This window comes from Mercenaria mercenaria, chromosome 14 (genome assembly GCF_021730395.1).
Source record: "Mercenaria mercenaria strain notata chromosome 14, MADL_Memer_1, whole genome shotgun sequence".
NCBI lineage: Eukaryota > Metazoa > Mollusca > Bivalvia > Venerida > Veneridae > Mercenaria > Mercenaria mercenaria.
This window is the reverse complement of record NC_069374.1, coordinates 11164112-11173410: the sequence shown is the minus strand read 5'-3', so window position 1 is coordinate 11173410 and position 9299 is coordinate 11164112.

Here is a 9299-nt window from a genome sequence, read left to right as displayed (position 1 = left end):
TTTAAATTCTGGAATATTTTTTACTAGGTTATCCAATGATTGAGACATAAATTGGAATGAATCAATAAAGACCAAGTCAGAAATCATAAATGCCATATATCTTTCCATATTGTTAGGAATAACATTAATTTCTTTTTTGAATTTCCCTATTTGTTGCATAATAAAATGACCGTCATAACCTCTTAAGTTATGAAAAATAACAGGAATTTTATGTGTTAGTTTAAAATTAATATTACATTCTGAGTGAGCACTTCCTCTGAATTTTCCTGTTATATGACAGTGATCACGTACTGGCACTTCACCTTCTATATATTCTTTTTCACAGATATGACAAAACTTTTGTTTTTTAAATTCGGTTGAATCATTTTTAGACATTCTTAGTTCTTTGTTAAAATGTTCTTTAAATATTTCTTTACAATATTCCTCTTCCTCAAGCATTTTTTCAATAAACTAATAAACTGCATTAGGACCTCTATAAATCTGGGTTGGTTTAGTATATTTATCGTCATAACAACAAACAACTTTATAGCCGTAACCACAATCTATATGATTTTGATATGGTTCAGTAAATGAAGATTCAGTTGATGGTAAAGCAGTTAGAACTTTTTTAGTTATTGATTCAAAATCAGCATAAATTACAAAAGGTACTGCTAAACCTTTATGATAATTTTTAAATTGTACTTTACTTCCCTCTTTTGGCATTTTTACGCCTTGGATACCATTAATAGCTAAACAATTTGGTATGTGTTCATTTAATATTCTTTCTTGTGAAAAATTCTGTAAACATGATTTACAAAAATGTTTTTTATGTTGATCTTTGGTTTTATTAAACATTAATCTATTAAAGTCTTTTATCCAAACATAATGTTGGACTGGGGTCTCTGGTGATTTACAGTCGCCGTTTATTTTATCATTAGTAATTAGCAACATGTCACAGTGTTCTTCGTATTGATATTTTGATATGTACAATGGATAAATACTATTTTCTTCATAACCAAATATATTAAATGATATTTCATTTAAAACTTCTATTTTAGGTATTTGATTTAATGTAACAGGAAATTTAATTCCAGTATAATCAAGATCGTTTATATGTTTTTTATATTTTGAAACTCTTTGAGGGTCTTTTTCAACAGGAAATTTGTAAGCCAAATGACACCATCTAAAACATTCATTATCATCATTCTTTATATTTATTAATCCTTTCTTCGGATTTTGTAATGGTTTTGGTAATTCTAAATAACTTGAAGCAGCCAATGGACTATACTTATATCTATTTATATAATGAGCATCAACTGACTCTATTCTCCAGCCGCTTCCTTCAGAAATCCAATTACCAATTCTATTTATTATTTCATCAAAAGCTTGATGTAAAGTTTTTTTTATTTCGTTTGTGTTAATAATTTCTAAAGCCTTTGATTGAAAATAAGCTGATTTATATATTGTATCAGTTTTATCCATTTTTGCAAAAGTTATTTTTAAAACAACATTTATTTTTATACCTTCTAAAGTTTTAAGTTCAGATTTAAGTATTTCATAAGAGTCGTTTATAGTTAAATATAATTGATTCTTTGGATCTTGTCTATATGTAATTTTAATTTCAAATTTCTTATAATATTGTTTTGTAGATCTCTCGATTTCCATCTATATATTATATTTAGAAAAAAAATCTTCAGGCAAAAAAGGATTAAAAAAATAATAAAATAAATAAAGTTTTAAATTATCTTTAAGAAGAAATAAAATATTTAAATTTATATCTTTTTCCATTAACTTTTGATATTCCACATTTTACTCGGTTTGTCCCTTCACAACACATTTTTATTAACCCAGCATTAATACCAAATTCTTTAGATGCTTTGTAAGTGCTTCTATATATTTTTTTCTTCATTAGTATCACAGTCGGTTACAATAACTTTTTTAGGATTGTTTCGATAATTATTTGGTCTGGGACAATCACATAATCTTTCATCATTTTCTTCTTCAGTTAATAGACAACCACAGTCCCATTCAAATAAAGTTCTTTTACGGAGATAAGGATCTATAACATTTTGTAATTTATCAATAACGTGATTTTTATATTCATCGCTAACTATTTGATCAAGTTTTGATTTAATAACATTTCTTCTTTTAAGAACTTTCTTATATGAATTTTCATCTGGATTCATTATTTCTCCTAAAGTGCTAGATAATTTTGGCATAATCATTCTATCTACCTTTCTATTAACCATCTATATATAATATACTTATAGAAAAAAATCTTTAAAAACGCACCTAATGAAATTATATTGATTTGAGAAATTTGTTTATATTATCTATATCTTTTGAATAAGATTTTAAAGTCATTTTTTCTAAATTGTTATCAACTGTTAAAATTTTAATACCTTCTTGAAACATTCTGTTTAACCATTCTTCATGTAATTTGTGTAGGTTTTCTAAATAATCTAAACCAACTTTGTTTTCTTCCGTTCTGTTTCTTTTTTGAAGTCTTTTAAAACATATTTCTGGGTCGGTTTTAACATAAACAAATCCATCAATTGGGTTTTTTCCATATGGTTTTATAATATGATCAGTTAAGAAAAGATTGTATACTGCCCACTCGGGGTCATTTATAACACCGTTGTCGTGATGTTGTTTTGTAAAAACGTTACTGTTAGTTAAATAACAACGTTCAAGGACAGAAACACCATCAAACTGTTTAGCAGAAGATAACATTTTTATATGACTGTTTAAAGTTGTTAGCTGAAAAGGAAATAAATATTTGGAAGGTTCTTGAGCAGCAAGTTCAAAAAGATTATATGAATTTCCGCTTGGATCCATAACATTTTGCCATTCGTGAATTGGTTCTGGAATTATATTAAAATTAGGATTATATTCTTTAATAATATCTAAAAACGTATTTTTTCCTGATGCAATATTACCTTCAACTGATATAATTTTTCTCATTTATATAAAATACTTATAGAAAAAAATCTTTAAAAAACACACGTAAAATTTAATACAACTCTTCTTCTTTTTTGCTTTTATATCCGTTAAGTTTAAATTCCTTCATATGCATTTCAAGAGGTGTTGAATAATTTTTTTCTTTCTGCATTTCTAATAGTATTGTAAAAATATCCTGAATAACTTTTTTCTCTTCTTTTTTATTTACTTTTCCAATCCGTGCTTTTGTTATAAGTTGTTTTATTTTGTGGTGATGTGATTTTAAAAAAAAATTCTTGTCGTCAAGTTTTAGTCTGTTAGTAAATATGGTAATTACTGATGGAACAGCGCCAGCAACTGCTACAAATATAGGAATTGCTGGAACAAGTGCTAATGCAGCTGAACAACCAAAGACACTGCTGTAATATTAATCCGGTACTTACTCTCCCGCAAAATTTATAACTTTTTCTGTAAGCAGCAGCTAGTTTAGTTAAGTGAATAATTAATTGATCTATTGTTTCTATTTCCCTTATTATTAGAAATTAGATTTTTATTGCTCATTTATATAATTAAACTTTTATTTCTAAATTAAATTTGTTCAAGATCGCTAAATGGTACCCAACTATTAAATTTTTCGCTATAACCCTTCCATTTTACTAAAGCTTGTTTTTTCTTATAATTTCGTCTAATAACTTTTTCTATTCTAAAAACTTCTTGTGTAGTAGGTGAAAGTTCTTGTTCATAAAATGAACTTGAATTATTTCATCATTTAAATCTTTAATAGTGTATGTTCTGGGATTTGTATTATTAATTTTATAAATTATAAATATTTCCTCTGTCCAGTTTGGTGTATATCCTTTTTCAAAATGTCTTTTAAGTTTGCTTAAACGAACTCGATCACCAATTTTAAATTTTGCTTTGCTCTTTGGTATCTTTAAATCACCATATAAATTAAAGTAAACAGTACCTTTATTTAAGTTTTTACTAGCTTCGGTTGGTGTTATTTTTATACTAGAATGTTTTGTTTTGTTATATTTATCAACCATATCCTGCAAATTATTTAAATAAGTATAAGTATTATTTGCTGTAAAATATTTCCACATTATTCTTTTTAAACTTCTATTAAATCTTTCTATTACTACAGCCTTTCCTTCATTAAATGTATGGTACATATTAATCTTATTTTTATTCAAAAATGATTCAAACTTTTTATTATAAAATTCTTTTCCTTCATCTACCCATAAATTTACTGGTAATCGTCCTTCTAAAATTATTTTTTCAAATGCTTCAGTAACAGATTCTCCAGTTTTATTCTTTAATGGAATAACCCAAGCATATTTACTAAATATATCAATAACGGTTAACAAGTATTTTACTCCTTTATTATATTTTGAAAAAGCTTGCATGTCAACTAAATCAGCTGACCAAGTATCATCAATATCATTAACTATCACTCTTCGTTTCCTAAATTTTCTTTTAATTGGTTTGTGTAATTCTTCTGCTAATTCATCGCTCCAGCGGTAGCTCAGAGTTACCGGCTCTGCAGTGATTCCGGGGGTATACTCTACCCCCTTTTCCCGTTTTTTGACTTTTGTTTTTGTCCCAACCCAAGTGTGTATTTCGTTTTAATTATAGGTTTCACAACTAAATGTTTTGCAATCTTTTCTCCAAATGTTTTTGATTTAGTTTTATTTAAGTTGGAAAGCATTTGCTTATCACATGTACCCTTTTTTACATCACTATCATAACAATAATCATGATTCATACATACTGCATCCAGTTCATTGATAGGGGGTCCATTATCTAGGGGATTTCCTGGTCCACAATAGTTATATCCTGGAAGTGTTAAACCTTTCTTAGGTAATAAAGGTAACATTGCTTTGTGAATATCTAAATTACCCCCTGTACTTTTAACAAACTTTGATTTCATTTTCCCACAGGATGAACAAGTAGCCCTTATCATTTTTCTCCCATTTTTTGTTATAATATAATGGGGGTTTATATTATCAGTAAATCTTCTTTCTTTCAAACAATATATTTTATTTTGTAAACTCATCTATATCAAATGTATTTAAAATTATTTAAAGACTAATAATGTAGTTATTAATTCAAAATAAGTTTAAATACCTTTACATTTTATCAATAAAAATAATCTGCCAAAAGTTTGCCAAAAGTTTGCCAAGTTGGCAGACATTGTCACATTGCTGCCACTTGGCAGAAAAATGGCAGACTTTTGATTGGTTGAATTTGTGTTTGTCAACGTTCTGCCAAAAGTTTGCCAAGTTGGCAGACATTGTCACATTGCTGCCACTTGGCAGGATTTTGGCAAATATTTGGTGGAAGTGTTTAATCATATTTTACTATAGGTTTTAACAATAATTTGTTAAAATTTGTTTTAAATTTGTTGAAATTGGTCAGCATTGGCCGGTTTAGGTCAAGGGTTAAATGTTAAATTAGATTAAACTGCGCCAGAAGCGGTATTTATATAACTACTAATGTATTTGAAAAGATTATCAAACGTTTTATTAAAAGAGGTTACGACCCAACTGTTTTGAGACATACCGCATGTTTAGTGTTCAACCCGTTTACAGTTGGACACTACGCTTCCCTCTTTGATTGCGTCTGACGGATGAGGGGGAGTACTCTATGATGAGCAGTTTTTAAATCCTACCAGGACTGAACTGTTTTGATATTTGTCTTCTGGCCTGTTTCGTCGGGCCCTTAAGGGTGTTTCTCTTGTTGCTCTGTCTTCTGAAAAGGCATTGAGTACATACGTTTTTGGTTCTTAAGATTTACTTTTTATATATTTATACACGAGCATTTTTGTGTTTTACATGCCATGCCTTTTTGTTTCCATTACGTGTGTTAGAGATTCACCTGGAGGGGATTACTTTTATTTACACTGTCCCATGTTTTTGGAACATGGTGGGGGTAAGAGTGAGGTTGGGTGCGCACCATAAACCGGTTTAAGCTCCCCAGTGGTGTTTTTGCCACTGACCGTTCCAAGGCGGTGCCCCACTGTGTTCCTTTGTTTGTTCGTTTTGTCCTTGTGTGTTGACTTTGTGTGCGCGCGTGTGTGTATGCTTATTGTTCGTCTTGTCCTTATGTGTTGGCTTTGGGTGTGTGTGTGTGTGTGTGTGTTGTTCGTTTTGTCCTGATGTGTAAGCTTTGAGTGTGTGTGTGGTGCACGCGTTTGCGTGCTGGGGGGTTCGTTTTGAGGAGGCTGCGCTTTGGTGCGTGGCACTTCCTGTTTGATAGTTTTCTTTGTTTTTAGTAAGGAGTACTTCCGCGGACATTCCAATACTAGTACTAAACAAATCAAATATCATTCCTTTATAAATCCATAGCCTGTATAACATAATATAATTCTAGTTTAAAGTGTATGAATTCCAAATCCTATGATGGTCACCAATAATTACAAAATTGAGTCAAAGTAAAGGACCCTTACCATCACAAGGCACTTAAAGACGCGTCAAAGAATAAATAACCGTACTCCTTTTTTTTTGTTAATATGATGATAATTATATATGGCTTGCATCAAAACAAAGAAATTTCTGCTGCAGTGCGGAGTATTGTACTGTATTGAGAAATGAGTAACTGAATAAAACTATTCTACAAGTTTATTTTCTAAGGCACTACAAGTGGGCATATCGCATGCATGTATTCAACTAACATATAATGGTATCAGAGAGACATCCTTCTGCTAGGGAGCTAGTGGGAGGAGCTACTATCACTTGATTGACATTGTATTTAACAACACTACAGGTATGATAGAAGATGGTCAATAAATTATGTCCCATACAACTTACACTATAGGTATTTTAGAAGGGCATGCCCATCATATTCTGGCAGACCGTTTGAATTTGCGTTTGTGTTAAATTGGTCCCAACTTACGGACACCACAACAAAAGTTCTAGCTTTAAAAAATATTATTTAGAGCCAAATCAACGCATAGAGAACAAACACTGGCCGAGTAAAAGACAAGGTCGGTCAATACAAAAAAGACAAAAAGTACAAAAATATTTCATAATTATGTCATTTTCAAAAAGTCTAGTAGCCCCGTTGTACAAATGCCTTGCAAAGCGGATAATGCCATAACAAGCAATTTCTACAATATACAATTCTTACAGCTGTCGCAATATTCTGCCAAAATAAAGATCCAAGTAAAGGTTTGAAAAGCGCTCACAAAATCAAATTGTACAGTTTTTCTTAAAACAAGAATAGGTTATTCAAATTGAGCACCAGCATCATTCTCCTGACATGTCCCTGTCACTTTTCCGATTTCTCTTACGAAAGGAATTGTTAGCAGGTTAGCAGGTAAACGCTATGCGAGCAGAAGTGCCCATATGTCTACCTATTTTTAGTGACTGAACTGTTTACCAAGTAGATACTGCTTTTTAGCATTTAGGTCATGGATAGCAAGGAGAACATTGTCTCAGTCTAATGATAAAGGCACGCGATGACAAATGACAGAATGTGATGAATCATTCTCGTATAACCGTTATTCGATTGATTACATATCTTCTACTGTTCGCGAGGTGTTTCAAATCTGATTTAAATCATCTCATAACGCACTACATATATGATCTGAGGACAGCCGACGGAGGGTCACAGTCAAACGACCTCTGTACCAGGCAATCAGAGCTTTTCTTTCAATGTTTTGAAAGTAAACGTAGTAGAATGTATTTATCTTAAAAATTGTATGTAGGCGGGATCCTAGGGAAAAAAAAGTCATTTTTTTTTTCTGACAAAAGTACAAATGTCCAACATTCAAAAACGTAATAACAAATAAAGCACTCCAAATGGAGATGTTGTGATTATTTTTTCTGTTGGGTGTAACGTCGCACCGACACAATTTTAGGTCATATGGGACTTTCCAGCTTTGATGGTGGAGGAAGACCCCAGGTGCACTCCGTGCATTATTTCATCACGGGCGGACACATGGGTAGAGCAACCGACCTTCCAGCTGCATGGCTTCCTCACATGAAGAATTCAACGCCCGGAGTTAGGCTCGAATCCACATCGGCGAAGGGCAAGTAGAGATCTTAACTGCTTGGCAACGGAGGCACCCACAATTTGTGATTAAATATGCACAAATAAAATATGGATGTAATAGCTAAGTATTATAAATGCAACATACATGAAATCTAGAAGAATTAAGTTTTAAAACAAGACCAGAATTATTACAGATAACAAAGTGATCAAGTTAATTTAAATACCAATTTCCATGGCTTTCATTAAAGAATTCAGTACTCGTTTTTCAGGAAGTTAAAGAATCTTGTTTTCTTATTGGTTGAAATACAAAACGCTATATTGGAGATCCAGTTTTTGAAGAACATGATTTGATTGCTTCCTCATTAGATTTTATCTTAGTAAGATAGTGTACGTCAGCGAAATTGTACGTGTTCTTATCAAAAGAGCATCAAAGTAAACAAATTAGTAAACCAAACATAGTTCACATAGCTATTGTCGTTTTGGCGAACCTTTATACAGGAAGTGTTAGACCAGATAAACATCAAGGATATGCTAACTGTGTACTTAGGCATGTTAAAAACAGCATTGTGAAAACTTGATTCGTCGAATTTGTTGTGACTAATATCCTAGTTCTATCACTAATATTTTGTCATTTAAAAATGTTTTCAAGCAGTTTTAAATAATTACGCCATGCGAACATGTCTAAACCACTATTTCAATTTGAAAGCTGTATTCAGGTTATTCCGAGAGCATAAACAGGTATTTTTTAGTGATTTATATATAATGGAAAGAGTATCAGATTGTTCTAATATATCTAAAAAAACATTTCTAAATAGATCAATGTAAAATAAATAGGATTTCAATGAGACAAGCGTGGACATAACTTTTCCTCCTGTTTTCAAATTAATATTACTCTATTGAAGGTGTTCCTAAGGAAATATAAATGCTATGCTAAAGCGTAACTGTATAAATAGTTTTTGAAATTGGGTATTTTGAAAACAAACAATTTAAAGTTTGATCCTGTAAACAATGGTCATATTACTTACAGTTTATAGTATGTACACAGACAAACAAATGGGTTATTTCGAATTCATGCTTTACTAAATATGTTTTATCTCCCGGAATGACTCACATGATCAGGGCCTCCGTGGCCAAGTGGTTAAGGTCACTCTTGGGCGACCTCTGGTTTTTAACTTTTCATTTTTTTCGAATTACTTGCCCCCCATTAATGTGGGTTCGAGCCTCACTCGGGGTGCTGAATTCTTTATGTGAGGTGAGGAAGCCATCCAGCTGGCTTATGGAATGTCGGTGGTTCTACCCAGGTCCCTGTCAGTGATGAAGTAATGTACAGAGGAGAACCTGGGGTCTTCCTCCACCACCAAAGCTGGAAAATCGCCATATGCTCT